Source organism: Amblyomma americanum, chromosome 8, assembly GCF_052857255.1.
Source record: "Amblyomma americanum isolate KBUSLIRL-KWMA chromosome 8, ASM5285725v1, whole genome shotgun sequence".
NCBI lineage: Eukaryota > Metazoa > Arthropoda > Arachnida > Ixodida > Ixodidae > Amblyomma > Amblyomma americanum.
In genome coordinates, this window is record NC_135504.1 from 130,389,318 (window position 1) to 130,414,910 (window position 25,593).

Here is a 25,593-nt window from a genome sequence, read left to right on the forward strand (position 1 = left end):
GGATACATCGTTTTAGATCGAAACTAGCAAGATCCACGAGCATCGATTTTATAAGTCGTCGAAGAGTAGACGAGAGAAAGGTGTAAACTTTTTTTCTCAGAACTGCGCGAAAACTTGTATTCCGGCTCAAAACAACGGAATACATCGTTTTAGATCGAAACTAGCAAGATTCACGAGCATCGATTTTACAACTCGTCGAAGAGTAGACGAGAGAAAGGTGTAAACTTTTTCTCTCAGAACTGCACGAAAACTTGTATTCCGGCTCAAAACAACGGGATACATCGTTTTAGATCGAAACTAGCAAGATTCACGAGCATCGATTTTACAAGTCGTCGAAGAGTAGACGAGAGAAAGGTGTAAACTTTTTCTCTCAGAACTGCGCGAAAACTTGTATTCCGGCTCAAAACAACGGGATTCATCGTTTTAGATCGAAACTAGCAAGATTCACGAGCATCGATTTTACAAGTCCTCGAAGAGTAGACGAGAGAAAGGTGTAAACGTTTTCTCTCAGAACTGCGTCAGAACTTGTATTCCGGCTCAGAACAACGGGTTACATCGTTTTAGATCGAAACTAGCAAGATTCACGAGCATCGATTTTACAAGTCCTCGAAGAGTAGACGAGAGAAAGGTGTAAACTTTTTCTCTCAGAACTGCGCGAAAACTTCTATTCCAGCTCAAAACAACGAGATACATCGTTGTAGATCGAAACTAGCAAGATTCACGAGCATCGATAATACAAGTCGTCGAAGAGTAGACGAGAGAAAGGTGTAAACTTTTTCTCTCAGAACTGCGCGAAAACTTGTATTCCGGCTCAAAACAACGAATACATCGTTTTAGATCGAAACTAGCAAGATTCACGAGCATCGATAATACAAGTCGTCGAAGAGTAGACGAGAGAAAGGTGTAAACTTTTTCTCTCAGAACTGCGCGAAAACTTGTATCCCGTCTCAAAAAAACGGGATACATCGTTTTAGATCGAAACTAGTAAGATTCACGAGCATCTATTTTACATGTCTTCGAAAAGTAGACGAGAGAAAGGTGTACACGTTCTCTCAGAACTGCGCGAAAACTTGTATTCCGGCTCAAAACAAAGGTATACATCGTTTTAGATCGAAACTAGCAAGATTCACGAGCATCGATTTTACAAGTCGTCGACGAGTAGACGAGAGAAAGGTGTAAACCTTTTTCTCAGAACTGCGCGGGAACTTGTATACCGGCTCAAAAAAAACGGGATACATCGTTTTAGATCGAAACTAGCAAGATTCACGAGCATCGATTTTACAAGTCGTCGAAGAGTAGACGAGAGAAAGGTGTAAACTTTTTTTCTCAGAACTGCGCGAAAACTTGTATTCCGGCTCAAAACAACGGAATACATCGTTTTAGATCGAAACTAGCAAGATTCACGAGCATCGATTTTAAAACTCGTCGAAGAGTAGACGAGAGAAAGGTGTAAACTTTTTCTCTCAGAACTGCGCGAAAACTTGTATTCCGGCTCAAAACAACGTGATACATCGTTTTAGATCGAAACTAGCAAGATTCACGAGCATCGATTTTACAAGTCCTCGAAGAGTAGACGAGAGAAAGGTGTAAACTTTTTCTCTCAGAACTGCGCGAAAACTTGTATTCCGGCTCAAAACAACGGGATACATCGTTTTAGATCGAAACTAGCAAGATTCACGAGCATCGATTTTATAAGTCGTCGACGAGTAGACGAGAGAAAATTGTAAACATTTTTCTCTCAGAACGGCGCGAAAACTTGTATTCCGGCTCAAAACAACGGAATGCATCGTTTTAGATCGAAACTAGCAAGATTCACGAGCATCGATTTTACAAGTCGTCGAAGAGTAGACGAGAGAAAGGTGTAAACTTTTTCTCTCAGAACTGCACGAAAACTTGTATTCCGGCTCAAAACAACGGGATACATCGTTTTAGATCGAAACGAGCACGATTCACGAGCATCGATTTTACAAGTCGTCGAAGAGTAGACGATAGAAAGGTGTAAACTTTTTCTCTCAGAACTGCGCGAAAACTTGTATTCCGGCTCAAAACAACAGGATTCATCGTTTTAGATCGAAACTAGCAAGATTCACGAGCATCGATTTTACAAGTCCTCGAAGAGTAGACGAGAGAAAGGTGTAAACTTTTTCTCTCAGAACTGCACGAAAACTTGTATTCCGGCTCAAAACAACGGGATAAATCGTTTTAGATCGAAACTAGAGAGATTCACAAGCATCGCTTTTACAATTCGTCGATGAGTACACGAGGGAAAGGTGTAAACTTTTTTCTCAGAACTGCGCGAGAACTTGTATACCGGCTCAAAAAAACGGGATACATCGTTTTAGATCGAAACTAGCAAGATTCACGAGCATCGATTTTACAAGTCGTCGAAGAGTAGACGAGAGAAAGGTGTAAACTTTTTTCTCAGAACTGCGCGAAAACTTATATTCCGGCTCAAAACAACGGAATACATCGTTTTAGATCGAAACTAGCAAGATTCACGAGCATCGATTTTACAACTCGTCGAAGAGTAGACGAGAGAAAGGTGTAAACTTTTTCTCTCAGAACTGCGCGAAAACTTGTATTCCGGCTCAAAACAACAGGATTCATCGTTTTAGATCGAAACTAGCAAGATTCACGAGCATCGATTTTACAAGCCCTCGAAGAGTAGACGAGAGAAAGGTGTAAACTTTTTCTCTCAGAACTGCACGAAAACTTGTATTCCGGCTCAAAACAACGGGATACATCGTCTTAGATCGAAACTAGCAAGATTCACAAGCATCGCTTTTACAAGTCGTCGAAGAGTAGACGAGAGAAAGGTGTAAACTTTTTTTCTCAGAACGGCGCGAAAACTTGTATTCCGGCTCAAAACAACGGAATGCATCGTTTTAGATCGAAAATAGCAAGATTCACGAGCATCGATTTTACAAGTCGTCGAAGAGTAGACGAGAGAAAGGTGTAAACTTTTTCTCTCAGAACTGCACGAAAACTTGTATTCCGGCTCAAAACAACGGGATACATCGTTTTAGATCGAAACGAGCACGATTCACGAGCATCGATTTTACAAGTCGTCGAAGAGTAGACGATAGAAAGGTGTAAACTTTTTCTCTCAGAACTGCGCGAAAACTTGTATTCCGGCTCAAAACAACGGGATAAATCGTTTTAGATCTAAACTAGAGAGATTCACAAGCATCGCTTTTACAATTCGTCGATGAGTACACGAGGGAAAGGTGTAAACTTTTTTCTCAGAACTGCGCGAGAACTTGTATACCGGCTCAAAAAAACGGGATACATCGTTTTAGATCGAAACTAGCAAGATTCACGAGCATCGATTTTACAAGTCCTCGAAGAGTAGACGAGAGAAAGGTGTAAACTTTTTCTCTCAGAACTGCACGAAAACTTGTATTCCGGCTCAAAACAACGGGATAAATCGTTTTAGATCGAAACTAGAGAGATTCACAAGCATCGCTTTTACAATTCGTCGATGAGTACACGAGGGAAAGGTGTAAACTTTTTTCTCAGAACTGCGCGAGAACTTGTATACCGGCTCAAAAAAACGGGATACATCGTTTTAGATCGAAACTAGCAAGATTCACGAGCATCGATTTTACAAGTCGTCGAAGAGTAGACGAGAGAAAGGTGTAAACTTTTTTCTCAGGACTGCGCGAAAACTTATATTCCGGCTCAAAACAACGGAATACATCGTTTTAGATCGAAACTAGCAAGATTCACGAGCATCGATTTTACAACTCGTCGAAGAGTAGACGAGAGAAAGGTGTAAACTTTTTCTCTCAGAACTGCGCGAAAACTTGTATTCCGGCTCAAAACAACAGGATTCATCGTTTTAGATCGAAACTAGCAAGATTCACGAGCATCGATTTTACAAGTCCTCGAAGAGTAGACGAGAGAAAGGTGTAAACTTTTTCTCTCAGAACTGCACGAAAACTTGTATTCCGGCTCAAAACAACGGGATACATCGTCTTAGATCGAAACTAGCAAGATTCACAAGCATCGCTTTTACAAGTCGTCGAAGAGTAGACGAGAGAAAGGTGTAAACTTTTTTTCTCAGAACTGCGCGAAAACTTGTATTCCGGCTCAAAACAACGGAATACATCGTTTTAGATCGAAACTAGCAAGATTCACGAGCATCGATTTTACAACTCGTCGAAGAGTAGACGAGAGAAAGGTGTAAACTTTTTCTCTCAGAACTGCACGAAAACTTGTATTCCGGCTCAAAACAACGGGATACATCGTTTTAGATCGAAACTAGCAAGATTCACGAGCATCGATTTTACAAGTCGTCGAAGAGTAGACGAGAGAAAGGTGTAAACTTTTTCTCTCAGAACTGCGCGAAAACTTGTATTCCGGCTCAAAACAACGGGATTCATCGTTTTAGATCGAAACTAGCAAGATTCACGAGCATCGATTTTACAAGTCCTCGAAGAGTAGACGAGAGAAAGGTGTAAACGTTTTCTCTCAGAACTGCGTCAGAACTTGTATTCCGGCTCAGAACAACGGGTTACATCGTTTTAGATCGAAACTAGCAAGATTCACGAGCATCGATTTTACAAGTCCTCGAAGAGTAGACGAGAGAAAGGTGTAAACTTTTTCTCTCAGAACTGCGCGAAAACTTGTATTCCGGCTCAAAACAACGGGATACATCGTCTTAGATCGAAACTAGCAAGATTCACAAGCATCGCTTTTACAAGTCGTCGATGAGTACACGAGGGAAAGGTGTAAACTTTTTTCTCAGAACTGCGCGAGAACTTGTATACCGGCTCAAAAAAACTGGATACATCGTTTTAGATCGAAACTAGCAAGATCCACGAGCATCGATTTTATAAGTCGTCGAAGAGTAGACGAGAGAAAGGTGTAAACTTTTTTTCTCAGAACTGCGCGAAAACTTGTATTCCGGCTCAAAACAACGGAATACATCGTTTTAGATCGAAACTAGCAAGATTCACGAGCATCGATTTTACAACTCGTCGAAGAGTAGACGAGAGAAAGGTGTAAACTTTTTCTCTCAGAACTGCACGAAAACTTGTATTCCGGCTCAAAACAACGGGATACATCGTTTTAGATCGAAACTAGCAAGATTCACGAGCATCGATTTTACAAGTCGTCGAAGAGTAGACGAGAGAAAGGTGTAAACTTTTTCTCTCAGAACTGCGCGAAAACTTGTATTCCGGCTCAAAACAACGGGATTCATCGTTTTAGATCGAAACTAGCAAGATTCACGAGCATCGATTTTACAAGTCCTCGAAGAGTAGACGAGAGAAAGGTGTAAACGTTTTCTCTCAGAACTGCGTCAGAACTTGTATTCCGGCTCAGAACAACGGGTTACATCGTTTTAGATCGAAACTAGCAAGATTCACGAGCATCGATTTTACAAGTCCTCGAAGAGTAGACGAGAGAAAGGTGTAAACTTTTTCTCTCAGAACTGCGCGAAAACTTCTATTCCGGCTCAAAACAAAGGTATACATCGTTTTAGATCGAAACTAGCAAGATTCACGAGCATCGATTTTACAAGTCGTCGACGAGTAGACGAGAGAAAGGTGTAAACCTTTTTCTCAGAACTGCGCGGGAACTTGTATACCGGCTCAAAAAAAACGGGATACATCGTTTTAGATCGAAACTAGCAAGATTCACGAGCATCGATTTTACAAGTCGTCGAAGAGTAGACGAGAGAAAGGTGTAAACTTTTTTTCTCAGAACTGCGCGAAAACTTGTATTCCGGCTCAAAACAACGGAATACATCGTTTTAGATCGAAACTAGCAAGATTCACGAGCATCGATTTTAAAACTCGTCGAAGAGTAGACGAGAGAAAGGTGTAAACTTTTTCTCTCAGAACTGCGCGAAAACTTGTATTCCGGCTCAAAACAACGTGATACATCGTTTTAGATCGAAACTAGCAAGATTCACGAGCATCGATTTTACAAGTCCTCGAAGAGTAGACGAGAGAAAGGTGTAAACTTTTTCTCTCAGAACTGCGCGAAAACTTGTATTCCGGCTCAAAACAACGGGATACATCGTTTTAGATCGAAACTAGCAAGATTCACGAGCATCGATTTTATAAGTCGTCGACGAGTAGACGAGAGAAAATTGTAAACTTTTTCTCTCAGAACGGCGCGAAAACTTGTATTCCGGCTCAAAACAACGGAATGCATCGTTTTAGATCGAAACTAGCAAGATTCACGAGCATCGATTTTACAAGTCGTCGAAGAGTAGACGAGAGAAAGGTGTAAACTTTTTCTCTCAGAACTGCACGAAAACTTGTATTCCGGCTCAAAACAACGGGATACATCGTTTTAGATCGAAACGAGCACGATTCACGAGCATCGATTTTACAAGTCGTCGAAGAGTAGACGATAGAAAGGTGTAAACTTTTTCTCTCAGAACTGCGCGAAAACTTGTATTCCGGCTCAAAACAACAGGATTCATCGTTTTAGATCGAAACTAGCAAGATTCACGAGCATCGATTTTACAAGTCCTCGAAGAGTAGACGAGAGAAAGGTGTAAACTTTTTCTCTCAGAACTGCACGAAAACTTGTATTCCGGCTCAAAACAACGGGATAAATCGTTTTAGATCGAAACTAGAGAGATTCACAAGCATCGCTTTTACAAGTCGTCGATGAGTACACGAGGGAAAGGTGTAAACTTTTTTCTCAGAACTGCGCGAGAACTTGTATACCGGCTCAAAAAAACGGGATACATCGTTTTAGATCGAAACTAGCAAGATTCACGAGCATCGATTTTACAAGTCGTCGAAGAGTAGACGAGAGAAAGGTGTACACTTTCTCTCAGAACTGCGCGAAAACTTGTATTCCGGCTCAAAACAACGGGATTCATCGTTTTAGATCGAAACTAGCAAGATTCACGAGCATCGATTTTACAAGTCCTCGAAGAGTAGACGAGAGAAAGGTGTAAACGTTTTCTCTCAGAACTGCGTCAGAACTTGTATTCCGGCTCAGAACAACGGGTTACATCGTTTTAGATCGAAACTAGCAAGATTCACGAGCATCGATTTTACAAGTCCTCGAAGAGTAGACGAGAGAAAGGTGTAAACTTTTTCTCTCAGAACTGCGCGAAAACTTGTATTCCGGCTCAAAACAACGGGATACATCGTTTTAGATCGAAACTAGCAAGATTCACGAGCATCGATTTTATAAGTCGTCGACGAGTAGACGAGAGAAAATTGTAAACTTTTTCTCTCAGAACGGCGCGAAAACTTGTATTCCGGCTCAAAACAACGGAATGCATCGTTTTAGATCGAAACTAGCAAGATTCACGAGCATCGATTTTACAAGTCGTCGAAGAGTAGACGAGAGAAAGGTGTAAACTTTTTCTCTCAGAACTGCACGAAAACTTGTATTCCGGCTCAAAACAACGGGATACATCGTTTTAGATCGAAACGAGCACGATTCACGAGCATCGATTTTACAAGTCGTCGAAGAGTAGACGATAGAAAGGTGTAAACTTTTTCTCTCAGAACTGCGCGAAAACTTGTATTCCGGCTCAAAACAACAGGATTCATCGTTTTAGATCGAAACTAGCAAGATTCACGAGCATCGATTTTACAAGTCCTCGAAGAGTAGACGAGAGAAAGGTGTAAACTTTTTCTCTCAGAACTGCACGAAAACTTGTATTCCGGCTCAAAACAACGGGATAAATCGTTTTAGATCGAAACTAGAGAGATTCACAAGCATCGCTTTTACAAGTCGTCGATGAGTACACGAGGGAAAGGTGTAAACTTTTTTCTCAGAACTGCGCGAGAACTTGTATACCGGCTCAAAAAAACGGGATACATCGTTTTAGATCGAAACTAGCAAGATTCACGAGCATCGATTTTACAAGTCGTCGAAGAGTAGACGAGAGAAAGGTGTACACTTTCTCTCAGAACTGCGCGAAAACTTGTATTCCGGCTCAAAACAACGGGATTCATCGTTTTAGATCGAAACTAGCAAGATTCACGAGCATCGATTTTACAAGTCCTCGAAGAGTAGACGAGAGAAAGGTGTAAACGTTTTCTCTCAGAACTGCGTCAGAACTTGTATTCCGGCTCAGAACAACGGGTTACATCGTTTTAGATCGAAACTAGCAAGATTCACGAGCATCGATTTTACAAGTCCTCGAAGAGTAGACGAGAGAAAGGTGTAAACTTTTTCTCTCAGAACTGCGCGAAAACTTCTATTCCGGCTCAAAACAACGGGATACATCGTTTTAGATCGAAGCTAGCAAGATTCACGAGCATCGATTTTACAAGTCGTCGAAGAGTAGACGAGAGAAAGGTGTAAACTTTTTCTCTCAGAACTGCGCGAAAACTTGTATTCCGGCTCAAAACAACAGGATTCATCGTTTTAGATCGAAACTAGCAAGATTCACGAGCATCGATTTTACAAGTCCTCGAAGAGTAGACGACAGAAAGGTGTAAACTTTTTCTCTCAGAACTGCACGAAAACTTGTATTCCGGCTCAAAACAACAGGATACATCGTTTTAGATCGAAACTAGCAAGATTCACAAGCATCGCTTTTACAAGTCGTCGATGTGTACACGAGGGAAAGGTGTAAACCTTTTTCTCAGAACTGCGCGGGAACTTGTATACCGGCTCAAAACAACGGGATTCATCGTTTTAGATCGAAACTAGCAAGATTCACGAGCATCGATTTTACAAGTCCTCGAAGAGTAGACGAGAGAAAGGTGTAAACGTTTTCTCTCAGAACTGCGTCAGAACTTGTATTCCGGCTCAGAACAACGGGTTACATCGTTTTAGATCGAAACTAGCAAGATTCACGAGCATCGATTTTACAAGTCCTCGAAGAGTAGACGAGAGAAAGGTGTAAACTTTTTCTCTCAGAACTGCGCGAAAACTTCTATTCCAGCTCAAAACAACGAGATACATCGTTGTAGATCGAAACTAGCAAGATTCGCGAGCATTGATTTTAAAAGTCGTCGAAGAGTAGACGAGAGAAAGGTGTAAACTTTTTCTCTCAGAACTGCGCGAAAACTTGTATTCCGGCTCAAAACAACGAATACATCGTTTTAGATCGAAACTAGCAAGATTCACGAGCATCGATAATACAAGTCGTCGAAGAGTAGACGAGAGAAAGGTGTAAACTTTTTCTCTCAGAACTGCGCGAAAACTTGTATCCCGGCTCAAAAAAACAGGATACATCGTTTTAGATCGAAACTAGTAAGATTCACGAGCATCTATTTTACATGTCTTCGAAGAGTAGACGAGAGAAAGGTGTACACGTTCTCTCAGAACTGCGCGAAAACTTGTATTCCGGCTCAAAACAAAGGTATACATCGTTTTAGATCGAAACTAGCAAGATTCACGAGCATCGATTTTACAAGTCGTCGACGAGTAGACGAGAGAAAATTGTAAACTTTTTCTCTCAGAACTGCGCGAAAACTTGTATTCCGGCTCAAAACAACGGGATACATCGTTTTAGATCGAAGCTAGCAAGATTCACGAGCATCGATTTTACAAGTCGGCGAAGAGTAGACGAGAGAAAGGTGTAAACTTTTTCTCTCAGAACTGCGCGAAAACTTGTATTCCGGCTCAAAACAACAGGATTCATCGTTTTAGATCGAAACTAGCAAGATTCACGAGCATCGATTTTACAAGTCGTCGACGAGTAGACGAGAGAAAATTGTAAACTTTTTCTCTCAGAACTGCGCGAAAACTTGTATTCCGGCTCAAAACAACGGGATTCATCGTTTTAGATCGAAGCTAGCAAGATTCACGAGCATCGATTTTACAAGTCGTCGAAGAGTAGACGAGAGAAAGGTGTAAACTTTTTCTCTCAGAACTGCGCGAAAACTTGTATTCCGGCTCAAAACAACGGGATACATCGTTTTAGATCGAAACTAGCAAGATTCACAAGCATCGCTTTTACAAGTCGTCGATGAGTACACGAGGGAAAGGTGTAAACCTTTTTCTCAGAACTGCGCGGGAACTTGTATACCGGCTCAAAAAAAACGGGATACATCGTTTTAGATCGAAACTAGCAAGATTCACGAGCATCGATTTTACAAGTCGTCGAAGAGTAGACGAGAGTAAGGTGTAAACTTTTTTTCTCAGAACTGCGCGAAAACTTGTATTCCGGCTCAAAACAACGGAATACATCGTTTTAGATCGAAACTAGCAAGATTCACGAGCATCGATTTTAAAACTCGTCGAAGAGTAGACGAGAGAAAGGTGTAAACTTTTTCTCTCAGAACTGCGCGAAAACTTGTATTCCGGCTCAAAACAACGTGATACATCGTTTTAGATCAAAACTAGCAAGATTCACGAGCATCGATTTCACAAGTCCTCGAACAGTAGACGAGAGAAAGGTGTAAACTTTTTCTCTCAGAACTGCGCGAAAACTTGTATCCCGGCTCAAAAAAACGGGATACATCGTTTTAGTTTGAAACTAGTAAGATTCACGAGCATCTATTTTACATGTCGTCGAAGAGTAGACGAGAGAAAGGTGTACACGTTCTCTCAGAACTGCGCGAAAACTTGTATTCCGGCTCAAAACAAAAGTATACATCGTTTTAGATCGAAACTAGCAAGATTCACGAGCATCGATTTTACAAGTCGTCGAAGAGTAGACGAGAGAAAGGTGTAAACTTTTTCTCTCAGAACTGCACGAAAACTTGTATTCCGGCTCAAAACAACGGGATACATTGTTTTAGATCGAAACTAGCAAGATTCACGAGCATCGATTTTACAAGTCGTCGACGAGTAGACGAGAGAAAGGTGTAAACTTTTTCTCTCAGAACTGCGCGAAAACTTGTATCCCGGCTCAAAAAAACGGGATACATCGTTTTAGATCGAAACTAGTAAGATTCACGAGCATCTATTTTACATGTCTTCGAAGAGTAGACGAGAGAAAGGTGTACACGTTCTCTCAGAACTGCGCGAAAACTTGTATTCCGGCTCAAAACAAAGGTATACATCGTTTTAGATCGAAACTAGCAAGATTCACGAGCATCGATTTTACAAGTCGTCGACGAGTAGACGAGAGAAAATTGTAAACTTTTTCTCTCAGAACGGCGCGAAAACTTGTATTCCGGCTCAAAACAACGGAATGCATCGTTTTAGATCGAACCTAGCAAGATTCACGAGCATCGATTTTACAAGTCGTCGAAGAGTAGACGAGAGAAAGGTGTAAACTTTTTCTCTCAGAACTGCACGAAAACTTGTATTCCGGCTCAAAACAACGGGATACATTGTTTTAGATCGAAACGAGCACGATTCACGAGCATCGATTTCACAAGTCCTCGAACAGTAGACGAGAGAAAGGTGTAAACTTTTTCTCTCAGAACTGCGCGAAAACTTGTATCCCGGCTCAAAAAAACGGGATACATTGTTTTAGATCGAAACTAGTAAGATTCACGAGCATCTATTTTACATGTCGTCGAAGAGTAGACGAGAGAAAGGTGTACACGTTCTCTCAGAACTGCGCGAAAACTTGTATTCCGGCTCAAAACAAAAGTATACATCGTTTTAGATCGAAACTAGCAAGATTCACGAGCATCGATTTTACAAGTCGTCGAAGAGTAGACGAGAGAAAGGTGTAAACTTTTTCTCTCAGAACTGCACGAAAACTTGTATTCCGGCTCAAAACAACGGGATACATTGTTTTAGATCGAAACTAGCAAGATTCACGAGCATCGATTTTACAAGTCGTCGACGAGTAGACGAGAGAAAGGTGTAAACTTTTTCTCTCAGAACTGCGCGAAAACTTGTATCCCGGCTCAAAAAAACGGGATACATCGTTTTAGATCGAAACTAGTAAGATTCACGAGCATCTATTTTACATGTCTTCGAAGAGTAGACGAGAGAAAGGTGTACACGTTCTCTCAGAACTGCGCGAAAACTTGTATTCCGGCTCAAAACAAAGGTATACATCGTTTTAGATGGAAACTAGCAAGATTCACGAGCATCGATTTTACAAGTCGTCGACGAGTAGACGAGAGAAAATTGTAAACTTTTTCTCTCAGAACGGCGCGAAAACTTGTATTCCGGCTCAAAACAACGGAATGCATCGTTTTAGATCGAAACTAGCAAGATTCACGAGCATCGATTTTACAAGTCGTCGAAGAGTAGACGAGAGAAAGGTGTAAACTTTTTCTCTCAGAACTGCACGAAAACTTGCATTCCGGCTCAAAACAACGGGATACATTGTTTTAGATCGAAACGAGCACGATTCACGAGCATCGATTTTACAAGTCGTCGAAGAGTAGACGATAGAAAGGTGTAAACTTTTTCTCTCAGAACTGCGCGAAAACTTGTATTCCGGCTCAAAACAACAGGATTCATCGTTTTAGATCGAAACTAGCAAGATTCACGAGCATCGATTTTACAAGTCCTCGAAGAGTAGACGAGAGAAAGGTGTAAACTTTTTCTCTCAGAACTGCACGAAAACTTGTATTCCGGCTCAAAACAACGGGATAAATCGTTTTAGATCGAAACTAGCAAGATTCACAAGCATCGCTTTTACAAGTCGTCGATGAGTACACGAGGGAAAGGTGTAAACTTTTTCTCAGAACTGCGCGAGAACTTGTATACAGGCTCAAAAAAACGGGATACATCGTTTTAGATCGAAACTAGCAAGATTCACGAGCATCGATTTTACAAGTCGTCGAAGAGTAGACGAGAGAAAGGTGTACACTTTCTCTCAGAACTGCGCGAAAACTTGTATTCCGGCTCAAAACAACGGTATACATCGTTTTAGATCGAAACTAGCAAGATTCACGAGCATCGATTTTACAAGTCGTCGACGAGTAGACGAGAGAAAATTGTAAACTTTTTCTCTCAGAACTGCGCGAAAACTTGTATTCCGGCTCAAAACAACGGGATACATCGTTTTAGATCGAAGCTAGCAAGATTCACGAGCATCGATTTTACAAGTCGTCGAAGAGTAGACGAGAGAAAGGTGTACACTTTCTCTCAGAACTGCGCGAAAACTTGTATTCCGGCTCAAAACAACGGTATACATCGTTTTAGATCGAAACTAGCGAGATTCACGAGCATCGATTTTACAAGTCGTCGACGAGTAGACGAGAAAAAATTGTAAACTTTTTCTCTCAGAACTGCACGAAAACTTGTATTCCGGCTCAAAACAACGGGATACATCGTTTTAGATCGAAGCTAGCAAGATTCACGAGCATCAATTTTACAAGTCGTCGAAGAGTAGACGAGAGAAAGGTGTTAACTTTTTCTCTCAGAACTGCGCGAAAACTTGTATTCCGGCTCAAAACAACAGGATTCATCGTTTTAGATCGAAACTAGCAAGATTCACGAGCATCGATTTTACAAGTCCTCGAAGAGTAGACGACAGAAAGGTGTAAACTTTTTCTCTCAGAACTGCACGAAAACTTGTATTCCGGCTCAAAACAACAGGATACATCGTTTTAGATCGAAACTAGCAAGATTCACAAGCATCGCTTTTACAAGTCGTCGATGTGTACACGAGGGAAAGGTGTAAACCTTTTTCTCAGAACTGCGCGGGAACTTGTATACCGGCTCAAAAAAAACGGGATACATCGTTTTAGATCGAAACTAGCAAGATTCACGAGCATCGATTTTACAAGTCGTCGAAGAGTAGACGAGAGAAAGGTGTAAACTTTTTTTCTCAGAACTGCGCGAAAACTTGTATTCCGGCTCTAAACAACGGAATACATCGTTTTAGATCGAAACTAGCAAGATTCACGAGCATCGATTTTACAACTCGTCGAAGAGTAGACGAGAGAAAGGTGTAAACTTTTTCTCTCAGAACTGCGCGAAAACTTGTATTCCGGCTGAAAACAACGTCATACATCGTTTTAGATCGAAACTAGCAAGATTCACGAGCATGGATTTTACAAGTCCTCGAAGAGTAGACGAGAGAAAGGTGTAAACTTTTTCTCTCAGAACTGCGCGAAAACTTGTATTCCGGCTCGTAACAACGGGATACATCGTTTTAGATCGAAACTAGCAAGATTCACGAGCATCGATTTTACAAGTCGTCGACGAGTAGACGAGAGAAAATTGTAAACTTTTTCTCTCAGAACGGCGCGAAAACTTGTATTCCGGCTCAAAACAACGGGATACATCGTTTTAGATCGAAACTAGCAAGATTCACGAGCATGGATTTTACAAGTCCTCGAAGAGTAGACGAGAGAAAGGTGTAAACTTTTTCTCTCAGAACTGCGCGAAAACTTGTATTCTGGCTCGTAACAACGGGATACATCGTTTTAGATCGAAACTAGCAAGATTCACGAGCATCGATTTTACAAGTCGTCGACGAGTAGACGAGAGAAAATTGTAAACTTTTTCTCTCAGAACTGCGCGAAAACTTGTATTCCGGCTCAAAACAACGGGATACATCGTTTTAGATCGAAGCTAGCAAGATTCACGAGCATCGATTTTACAAGTCGTCGAAGAGTAGACGAGAGAAAGGTGTACACTTTCTCTCAGAACTGCGCGAAAACTTGTATTCCGGCTCAAAACAACGGTATACATCGTTTTAGATCGAAACTAGCGAGATTCACGAGCATCGATTTTACAAGTCGTCGACGAGTAGACGAGAAAAAATTGTAAACTTTTTCTCTCAGAACTGCGCGAAAACTTGTATTCCGGCTCAAAACAACGGGATACATCGTTTTAGATCGAAGCTAGCAAGATTCACGAGCATCGATTTTACAAGTCGTCGACGAGTAGACGAGAGAAAATTGTAAACTTTTTCTCTCAGAACTGCGCGAAAACTTGTATTCCGGCTCAAAACAACGGGATACATCGTTTTAGATCGAAGCTAGCGAGATTCACGAGCATCGATTTTACAAGTCGTCGAAGAGTAGACGAGAGAAAGGTGTACACTTTCTCTCAGAACTGCGCGAAAACTTGTATTCCGGCTCAAAACAACGGTATACATCGTTTTAGATCGAAACTAGCAAGATTCACGAGCATCGATTTTACAAGTCGTCGACGAGTAGACGAGAGAAAATTGTAAACTTTTTCTCTCAGAACTGCGCGAAAACTTGTATTCCGGCTCAAAACAACGGGATACATCGTTTTAGATCGAAGCTAGCAAGATTCACGAGCATCGATTTTACAAGTCGTCGAAGAGTAGACGAGAGAAAGGTGTACACTTTCTCTCAGAACTGCGCGAAAACTTGTATTCCGGCTCAAAACAACGGTATACATCGTTTTAGATCGAAACTAGCGAGATTCACGAGCATCGATTTTACAAGTCGTCGACGAGTAGACGAGAAAAAATTGTAAACTTTTTCTCTCAGAACTGCGCGAAAACTTGTATTCCGGCTCAAAACAACAGGATACATCGTTTTAGATCGAAGCTAGCAAGATTCACGAGCATCAATTTTACAAGTCGTCGAAGAGTAGACGAGAGAAAGGTGTAAACTTTTTCTCTCAGAACTGCACGAAAACTTGTATTCCGGCTCAAAACAACGGGATACATTGTTTTAGATCGAAACGAGCACGATTCACGAGCATCGATTTCACAAGTCCTCGAACAGTAGACGAGAGAAAGGTGTAAACTTTTTCTCTCAGAACTGCGCGAAAACTTGTATCCCGGCTCAAAAAAACGGGATACATTGTTTTAGATCGAAACTAGTAAGATTCACGAGCATCTATTTTACATGTCGTCGAAGAGTAGACGAGAGAAAGGTGTACACGTTCTCTCAGAACTGCGCGAAAACTTGTATTCCGGCTCAAAACAAAAGTATACATCGTTTTAGATCGAAACTAGCAAGATTCACGAGCATCGATTTTACAAGTCGTCGAAGAGTAGACGAGAGAAAGGTGTAAACTTTTTCTCTCAGAACTGCACGAAAACTTGTATTCCGGCTCAAAACAACGGGATACATTGTTTTAGATCGAAACTAGCAAGATTCACGAGCATCGATTTTACAAGTCGTCGACGAGTAGACGAGAGAAAGGTGTAAACTTTTTCTCTCAGAACTGCGCGAAAACTTGTATCCCGGCTCAAAAAAACGGGATACATCGTTTTAGATCGAAACTAGTAAGATTCACGAGCATCTATTTTACATGTCTTCGAAGAGTAGACGAGAGAAAGGTGTACACGTTCTCTCAGAACTGCGCGAAAACTTGTATTCCGGCTCAAAACAAAGGTATACATCGTTTTAGATGGAAACTAGCAAGATTCACGAGCATCGATTTTACAAGTCGTCGACGAGTAGACGAGAGAAAATTGTAAACTTTTTCTCTCAGAACGGCGCGAAAACTTGTATTCCGGCTCAAAACAACGGAATGCATCGTTTTAGATCGAAACTAGCAAGATTCACGAGCATCGATTTTACAAGTCGTCGAAGAGTAGACGAGAGAAAGGTGTAAACTTTTTCTCTCAGAACTGCACGAAAACTTGCATTCCGGCTCAAAACAACGGGATACATTGTTTTAGATCGAAACGAGCACGATTCACGAGCATCGATTTTACAAGTCGTCGAAGAGTAGACGATAGAAAGGTGTAAACTTTTTCTCTCAGAACTGCGCGAAAACTTGTATTCCGGCTCAAAACAACAGGATTCATCGTTTTAGATCGAAACTAGCAAGATTCACGAGCATCGATTTTACAAGTCCTCGAAGAGTAGACGAGAGAAAGGTGTAAACTTTTTCTCTCAGAACTGCACGAAAACTTGTATTCCGGCTCAAAACAACGGGATAAATCGTTTTAGATCGAAACTAGCAAGATTCACAAGCATCGCTTTTACAAGTCGTCGATGAGTACACGAGGGAAAGGTGTAAACTTTTTCTCAGAACTGCGCGAGAACTTGTATACAGGCTCAAAAAAACGGGATACATCGTTTTAGATCGAAACTAGCAAGATTCACGAGCATCGATTTTACAAGTCGTCGAAGAGTAGACGAGAGAAAGGTGTACACTTTCTCTCAGAACTGCGCGAAAACTTGTATTCCGGCTCAAAACAACGGTATACATCGTTTTAGATCGAAACTAGCAAGATTCACGAGCATCGATTTTACAAGTCGTCGACGAGTAGACGAGAGAAAATTGTAAACTTTTTCTCTCAGAACTGCGCGAAAACTTGTATTCCGGCTCAAAACAACGGGATACATCGTTTTAGATCGAAGCTAGCAAGATTCACGAGCATCGATTTTACAAGTCGTCGAAGAGTAGACGAGAGAAAGGTGTACACTTTCTCTCAGAACTGCGCGAAAACTTGTATTCCGGCTCAAAACAACGGTATACATCGTTTTAGATCGAAACTAGCGAGATTCACGAGCATCGATTTTACAAGTCGTCGACGAGTAGACGAGAAAAAATTGTAAACTTTTTCTCTCAGAACTGCACGAAAACTTGTATTCCGGCTCAAAACAACGGGATACATCGTTTTAGATCGAAGCTAGCAAGATTCACGAGCATCAATTTTACAAGTCGTCGAAGAGTAGACGAGAGAAAGGTGTTAACTTTTTCTCTCAGAACTGCGCGAAAACTTGTATTCCGGCTCAAAACAACAGGATTCATCGTTTTAGATCGAAACTAGCAAGATTCACGAGCATCGATTTTACAAGTCCTCGAAGAGTAGACGACAGAAAGGTGTAAACTTTTTCTCTCAGAACTGCACGAAAACTTGTATTCCGGCTCAAAACAACAGGATACATCGTTTTAGATCGAAACTAGCAAGATTCACAAGCATCGCTTTTACAAGTCGTCGATGTGTACACGAGGGAAAGGTGTAAACCTTTTTCTCAGAACTGCGCGGGAACTTGTATACCGGCTCAAAAAAAACGGGATACATCGTTTTAGATCGAAACTAGCAAGATTCACGAGCATCGATTTTACAAGTCGTCGAAGAGTAGACGAGAGAAAGGTGTAAACTTTTTTTCTCAGAACTGCGCGAAAACTTGTATTCCGGCTCTAAACAACGGAATACATCGTTTTAGATCGAAACTAGCAAGATTCACGAGCATCGATTTTACAACTCGTCGAAGAGTAGACGAGAGAAAGGTGTAAACTTTTTCTCTCAGAACTGCGCGAAAACTTGTATTCCGGCTGAAAACAACGTCATACATCGTTTTAGATCGAAACTAGCAAGATTCACGAGCATGGATTTTACAAGTCCTCGAAGAGTAGACGAGAGAAAGGTGTAAACTTTTTCTCTCAGAACTGCGCGAAAACTTGTATTCCGGCTCGTAACAACGGGATACATCGTTTTAGATCGAAACTAGCAAGATTCACGAGCATCGATTTTACAAGTCGTCGACGAGTAGACGAGAGAAAATTGTAAACTTTTTCTCTCAGAACGGCGCGAAAACTTGTATTCCGGCTCAAAACAACGGGATACATCGTTTTAGATCGAAACTAGCAAGATTCACGAGCATGGATTTTACAAGTCCTCGAAGAGTAGACGAGAGAAAGGTGTAAACTTTTTCTCTCAGAACTGCGCGAAAACTTGTATTCTGGCTCGTAACAACGGGATACATCGTTTTAGATCGAAACTAGCAAGATTCACGAGCATCGATTTTACAAGTCGTCGACGAGTAGACGAGAGAAAATTGTAAACTTTTTCTCTCAGAACTGCGCGAAAACTTGTATTCCGGCTCAAAACAACGGGATACATCGTTTTAGATCGAAGCTAGCAAGATTCACGAGCATCGATTTTACAAGTCGTCGAAGAGTAGACGAGAGAAAGGTGTACACTTTCTCTCAGAACTGCGCGAAAACTTGTATTCCGGCTCAAAACAACGGTATACATCGTTTTAGATCGAAACTAGCGAGATTCACGAGCATCGATTTTACAAGTCGTCGACGAGTAGACGAGAAAAAATTGTAAACTTTTTCTCTCAGAACTGCGCGAAAACTTGTATTCCGGCTCAAAACAACGGGATACATCGTTTTAGATCGAAGCTAGCAAGATTCACGAGCATCGATTTTACAAGTCGTCGACGAGTAGACGAGAGAAAATTGTAAACTTTTTCTCTCAGAACTGCGCGAAAACTTGTATTCCGGCTCAAAACAACGGGATACATCGTTTTAGATCGAAGCTAGCGAGATTCACGAGCATCGATTTTACAAGTCGTCGAAGAGTAGACGAGAGAAAGGTGTACACTTTCTCTCAGAACTGCGCGAAAACTTGTATTCCGGCTCAAAACAACGGTATACATCGTTTTAGATGGAAACTAGCAAGATTCACGAGCATCGATTTTACAAGTCGTCGACGAGTAGACGAGAGAAAATTGTAAACTTTTTCTCTCAGAACTGCGCGAAAACTTGTATTCCGGCTCAAAACAACGGGATACATCGTTTTAGATCGAAGCTAGCAAGATTCACGAGCATCGATTTTACAAGTCGTCGAAGAGTAGACGAGAGAAAGGTGTACACTTTCTCTCAGAACTGCGCGAAAACTTGTATTCCGGCTCAAAACAACGGTATACATCGTTTTAGATCGAAACTAGCAAGATTCACGAGCATCGATTTTACAAGTCGTCGAAGAGTAGACGAGAGAAAGGTGTAAACTTTTTCTCTCAGAACTGCACGAAAACTTGTATTCCGGCTCAAAACAACGGGATACATTGTTTTAGATCGAAACTAGCAAGATTCACGAGCATCGATTTTACAAGTCGTCGACGAGTAGACGAGAGAAAGGTGTAAACTTTTTCTCTCAGAACTGCGCGAAAACTTGTATCCCGGCTCAAAAAAACGGGATACATCGTTTTAGATCGAAACTAGTAAGATTCACGAGCATCTATTTTACATGTCTTCGAAGAGTAGACGAGAGAAAGGTGTACACGTTCTCTCAGAACTGCGCGAAAACTTGTATTCCGGCTCAAAACAACGGAATGCATCGTTTTAGATCGAAACTAGCAAGATTCACGAGCATCGATTTTACAAGTCGTCGAAGAGTAGACGAGAGAAAGGTGTAAACTTTTTCTCTCAGAACTGCACGAAAACTTGCATTCCGGCTCAAAACAACGGGATACATTGTTTTAGATCGAAACGAGCACGATTCACGAGCATCGATTTTACAAGTCGTCGAAGAGTAGACGATAGAAAGGTGTAAACTTTTTCTCTCAGAACTGCGCGAAAACTTGTATTCCGGCTCAAAACAACAGGATTCATCGTTTTAGATCGAAACTAGCAAGATTCACGAGCATCGATTTTACAAGTCCTCGAAGAGTAGACGAGAGAAAGGTGTAAACTTTTTCTCTCAGAACTGCACGAAAACTTGTATTCCGGCTCAAAACAACGGGATAAATCGTTTTAGATCGAAACTAGCAAGATTCACAAGCATCGCTTTTACAAGTCGTCGATGAGTACACGAGGGAAAGGTGTAAACTTTTTCTCAGAACTGCGCGAGAACTTGTATACAGGCTCAAAAAAACGGGATACATCGTTTTAGATCGAAACTAGCAAGATTCACGAGCATCGATTTTACAAGTCGTCGAAGAGTAGACGAGAGAAAGGTGTACACTTTCTCTCAGAACTGCGCGAAAACTTGTATTCCGGCTCAAAACAACGGTATACATCGTTTTAGATCGAAACTAGCAAGATTCACGAGCATCGATTTTACAAGTCGTCGACGAGTAGACGAGAGAAAATTGTAAACTTTTTCTCTCAGAACTGCGCGAAAACTTGTATTCCGGCTCAAAACAACGGGATACATCGTTTTAGATCGAAGCTAGCAAGATTCACGAGCATCGATTTTACAAGTCGTCGAAGAGTAGACGAGAGAAAGGTGTACACTTTCTCTCAGAACTGCGCGAAAACTTGTATTCCGGCTCAAAACAACGGTATACATCGTTTTAGATCGAAACTAGCGAGATTCACGAGCATCGATTTTACAAGTCGTCGACGAGTAGACGAGAAAAAATTGTAAACTTTTTCTCTCAGAACTGCACGAAAACTTGTATTCCGGCTCAAAACAACGGGATACATCGTTTTAGATCGAAGCTAGCAAGATTCACGAGCATCAATTTTACAAGTCGTCGAAGAGTAGACGAGAGAAAGGTGTTAACTTTTTCTCTCAGAACTGCGCGAAAACTTGTATTCCGGCTCAAAACAACAGGATTCATCGTTTTAGATCGAAACTAGCAAGATTCACGAGCATCGATTTTACAAGTCCTCGAAGAGTAGACGACAGAAAGTTGTAAACTTTTTCTCTCAGAACTGCACGAAAACTTGTATTCCGGCTCAAAACAACAGGATACATCGTTTTAGATCGAAACTAGCAAGATTCACAAGCATCGCTTTTACAAGTCGTCGATGTGTACACGAGGGAAAGGTGTAAACCTTTTTCTCAGAACTGCGCGGGAACTTGTATACCGGCTCAAAAAAAACGGGATACATCGTTTTAGATCGAAACTAGCAAGATTCACGAGCATCGATTTTACAAGTCGTCGAAGAGTAGACGAGAGAAAGGTGTAAACTTTTTTTCTCAGAACTGCGCGAAAACTTGTATTCCGGCTCTAAACAACGGAATACATCGTTTTAGATCGAAACTAGCAAGATTCACGAGCATCGATTTTACAACTCGTCGAAGAGTAGACGAGAGAAAGGTGTAAACTTTTTCTCTCAGAACTGCGCGAAAACTTGTATTCCGGCTGAAAACAACGTCATACATCGTTTTAGATCGAAACTAGCAAGATTCACGAGCATGGATTTTACAAGTCCTCGAAGAGTAGACGAGAGAAAGGTGTAAACTTTTTCTCTCAGAACTGCGCGAAAACTTGTATTCCGGCTCGTAACAACGGGATACATCGTTTTAGATCGAAACTAGCAAGATTCACGAGCATCGATTTTACAAGTCGTCGACGAGTAGACGAGAGAAAATTGTAAACTTTTTCTCTCAGAACTGCGCGAAAACTTGTATTCCGGCTCAAAACAACGGGATACATCGTTTTAGATCGAAACTAGCAAGATTCACGAGCATGGATTTTACAAGTCCTCGAAGAGTAGACGAGAGAAAGGTGTAAACTTTTTCTCTCAGAACTGCGCGAAAACTTGTATTCCGGCTCGTAACAACGGGATACATCGTTTTAGATCGAAACTAGCAAGATTCACGAGCATCGATTTTACAAGTCGTCGACGAGTAGACGAGAGAAAATTGTAAACTTTTTCTCTCAGAACTGCGCGAAAACTTGTATTCCGGCTCAAAACAACGGGATACATCGTTTTAGATCGAAGCTAGCAAGATTCACGAGCATCGATTTTACAAGTCGTCGAAGAGTAGACGAGAGAAAGGTGTACACTTTCTCTCAGAACTGCGCGAAAACTTGTATTCCGGCTCAAAACAACGGTATACATCGTTTTAGATCGAAACTAGCGAGATTCACGAGCATCGATTTTACAAGTCGTCGACGAGTAGACGAGAAAAAATTGTAAACTTTTTCTCTCAGAACTGCGCGAAAACTTGTATTCCGGCTCAAAACAACGGGATACATCGTTTTAGATCGAAGCTAGCAAGATTCACGAGCATCGATTTTACAAGTCGTCGACGAGTAGACGAGAGAAAATTGTAAACTTTTTCTCTCAGAACTGCGCGAAAACTTGTATTCCGGCTCAAAACAACGGGATACATCGTTTTAGATCGAAGCTAGCGAGATTCACGAGCATCGATTTTACAAGTCGTCGAAGAGTAGACGAGAGAAAGGTGTACACTTTCTCTCAGAACTGCGCGAAAACTTGTATTCCGGCTCAAAACAACGGTATACATCGTTTTAGATCGAAACTAGCAAGATTCACGAGCATCGATTTTACAAGTCGTCGACGAGTAGACGAGAGAAAATTGTAAACTTTTTCCCTCAGAACTGCGCGAAAACTTGTATTCCGGCTCAAAACAACGGGATACATCGTTTTAGATCGAAGCTAGCAAGATTCACGAGCATCGATTTTACAAGTCGTCGAAGAGTAGACGAGAGAAAGGTGTACACTTTCTCTCAGAACTGCGCGAAAACTTGTATTCCGGCTCAAAACAACGGTATACATCGTTTTAGATCGAAACTAGCGAGATTCACGAGCATCGATTTTACAAGTCGTCGACGAGTAGACGAGAAAAAATTGTAAACTTTTTCTCTCAGAACTGCGCGAAAACTTGTATTCCGGCTCAAAACAACAGGATACATCGTTTTAGATCGAAGCTAGCAAGATTCACGAGCATCAATTTTACAAGTCGTCGAAGAGTAGACGAGAGAAAGGTGTAAACTTTTTCTCTCAGAACTGCGCGAAAACTTGTATTCCGGCTCAAAACAACAGGATTCATCGTTTTAGATCGAAACTAGCAAGATTCAGGAGCATCGATTTTACAAGTCCTCGAAGAGTAGACGACAGAAAGGTGTAAACTTTTTCTCTCAGAACTGCACGAAAACTTGTATTCCGGCTCAAAACAACAGGATACATCGTTTTAGATCGAAACTAGCAAGATTCACAAGCATCGCTTTTACAAGTCGTCGATGTGTACACGAGGGAAAGGTGTAAACCTTTTTTTCAGAACTGCGCGGGAACTTGTATACCGGCTCAAAAAAAACGGGATACATCGTTTTAGATCGAAACTAGCAAGATTCACGAGCATCGATTTTACAAGTCGTCGAAGAGTAGACGAGAGAAAGGTGTAAACTTTTTTTCTCAGAACTGCGCGAAAACTTGTATTCCGGCTCTAAACAACGGAATACATCGTTTTAGATCGAAACTAGCAAGATTCACGAGCATCGATTTTACAACTCGTCGAAGAGTAGACGAGAGAAAGGTGTAAACTTTTTCTCTCAGAACTGCGCGAAAACTTGTATTCCGGCTGAAAACAACGTGATACATCGTTTTAGATCGAAACTAGCAAGATTCACGAGCATGGATTTTACAAGTCCTCGAAGAGTAGACGAGAGAAAGGTGTAAACTTTTTCTCTCAGAACTGCGCGAAAACTTGTATTCCGGCTCGTAACAACGGGATACATCGTTTTAGATCGAAACTAGCAAGATTCACGAGCATCGATTTTATAAGTCGTCGACGAGTAGACGAGAGAAAATTGTAAACGTTTTCTCTCAGAACGGCGCGAAAACTTGTATTCCGGCTCAAAACAACGGAATGCATCGTTTTAGATTGAAACTAGCAAGATTCATGAGCATCGATTTTACAAGTCGTCGAAGAGTAGACGAGAGAAAGGTGTAAACTTTTTCTCTCAGAACTGCACGAAAACTTGTATTCCGGCTCAAAACAACGGGATTCATCGTTTTAGATCGAAACTAGCAAGATTCACGAGCATCGATTTTACAACTCGTCGAAGAGTAGACGAGAGAAAGGTGTAAACTTTTTCTCTCAGAACTGCGCGAAAACTTGTATTCCGGCTGAAAACAACGTGATACATCGTTTTAGATCGAAACTAGCAAGATTCACGAGCATGGATTTTACAAGTCCTCGAAGAGTAGACGAGAGAAAGGTGTAAACTTTTTCTCTCAGAACTGCGCGAAAACTTGTATTCCGGCTCGTAACTACGGGATACATCGTTTTAGATCGAAACTAGCAAGATTCACGAGCATCGATTTTATAAGTCGTCGACGAGTAGACGAGAGAAAATTGTAAACTTTTTCTCTCAGAACGGCGCGAAAACTTGTATTCCGGCTCAAAACAACGGGATACATCGTTTTAGATCGAAGCTAGCAAGATTCACGAGCATCGATTTTACAAGTCGTCGAAGAGTAGACGAGAGAAAGGTGTACACTTTCTCTCAGAACTGCGCGAAAACTTGTATTCCGGCTCAAAACAACGGTATACATCGTTTTAGATCGAAACTAGCGAGATTCACGAGCATCGATTTTACAAGTCGTCGACGAGTAGACGAGAAAAAATTGTAAACTTTTTCTCTCAGAACTGCGCGAAAACTTGTATTCCGGCTCAAAACAACGGGATACATCGTTTTAGATCGAAGCTAGCAAGATTCACGAGCATCGATTTTACAAGTCGTCGACGAGTAGACGAGAGAAAATTGTAAACTTTTTCTCTCAGAACTGCGCGAAAACTTGTATTCCGGCTCAAAACAACGGGATACATCGTTTTAGATCGAAGCTAGCGAGATTCACGAGCATCGATTTTACAAGTCGTCGAAGAGTAGACGAGAGAAAGGTGTACACTTTCTCTCAGAACTGCGCGAAAACTTGTATTCCGGCTCAAAACAACGGTATACATCGTTTTAGATCGAAACTAGCAAGATTCACGAGCATCGATTTTACAAGTCGTCGACGAGTAGACGAGAGAAAATTGTAAACTTTTTCTCTCAGAACTGCGCGAAAACTTGTATTCCGGCTCAAAACAACGGGATACATCGTTTTAGATCGAAGCTAGCAAGATTCACGAGCATCGATTTTACAAGTCGTCGAAGAGTAGACGAGAGAAAGGTGTACACTTTCTCTCAGAACTGCGCGAAAACTTGTATTCCGGCTCAAAACAACGGTATACATCGTTTTAGATCGAAACTAGCGAGATTCACGAGCATCGATTTTACAAGTCGTCGACGAGTAGACGAGAAAAAATTGTAAACTTTTTCTCTCAGAACTGCGCGAAAACTTGTATTCCGGCTCAAAACAACAGGATACATCGTTTTAGATCGAAGCTAGCAAGATTCACGAGCATCAATT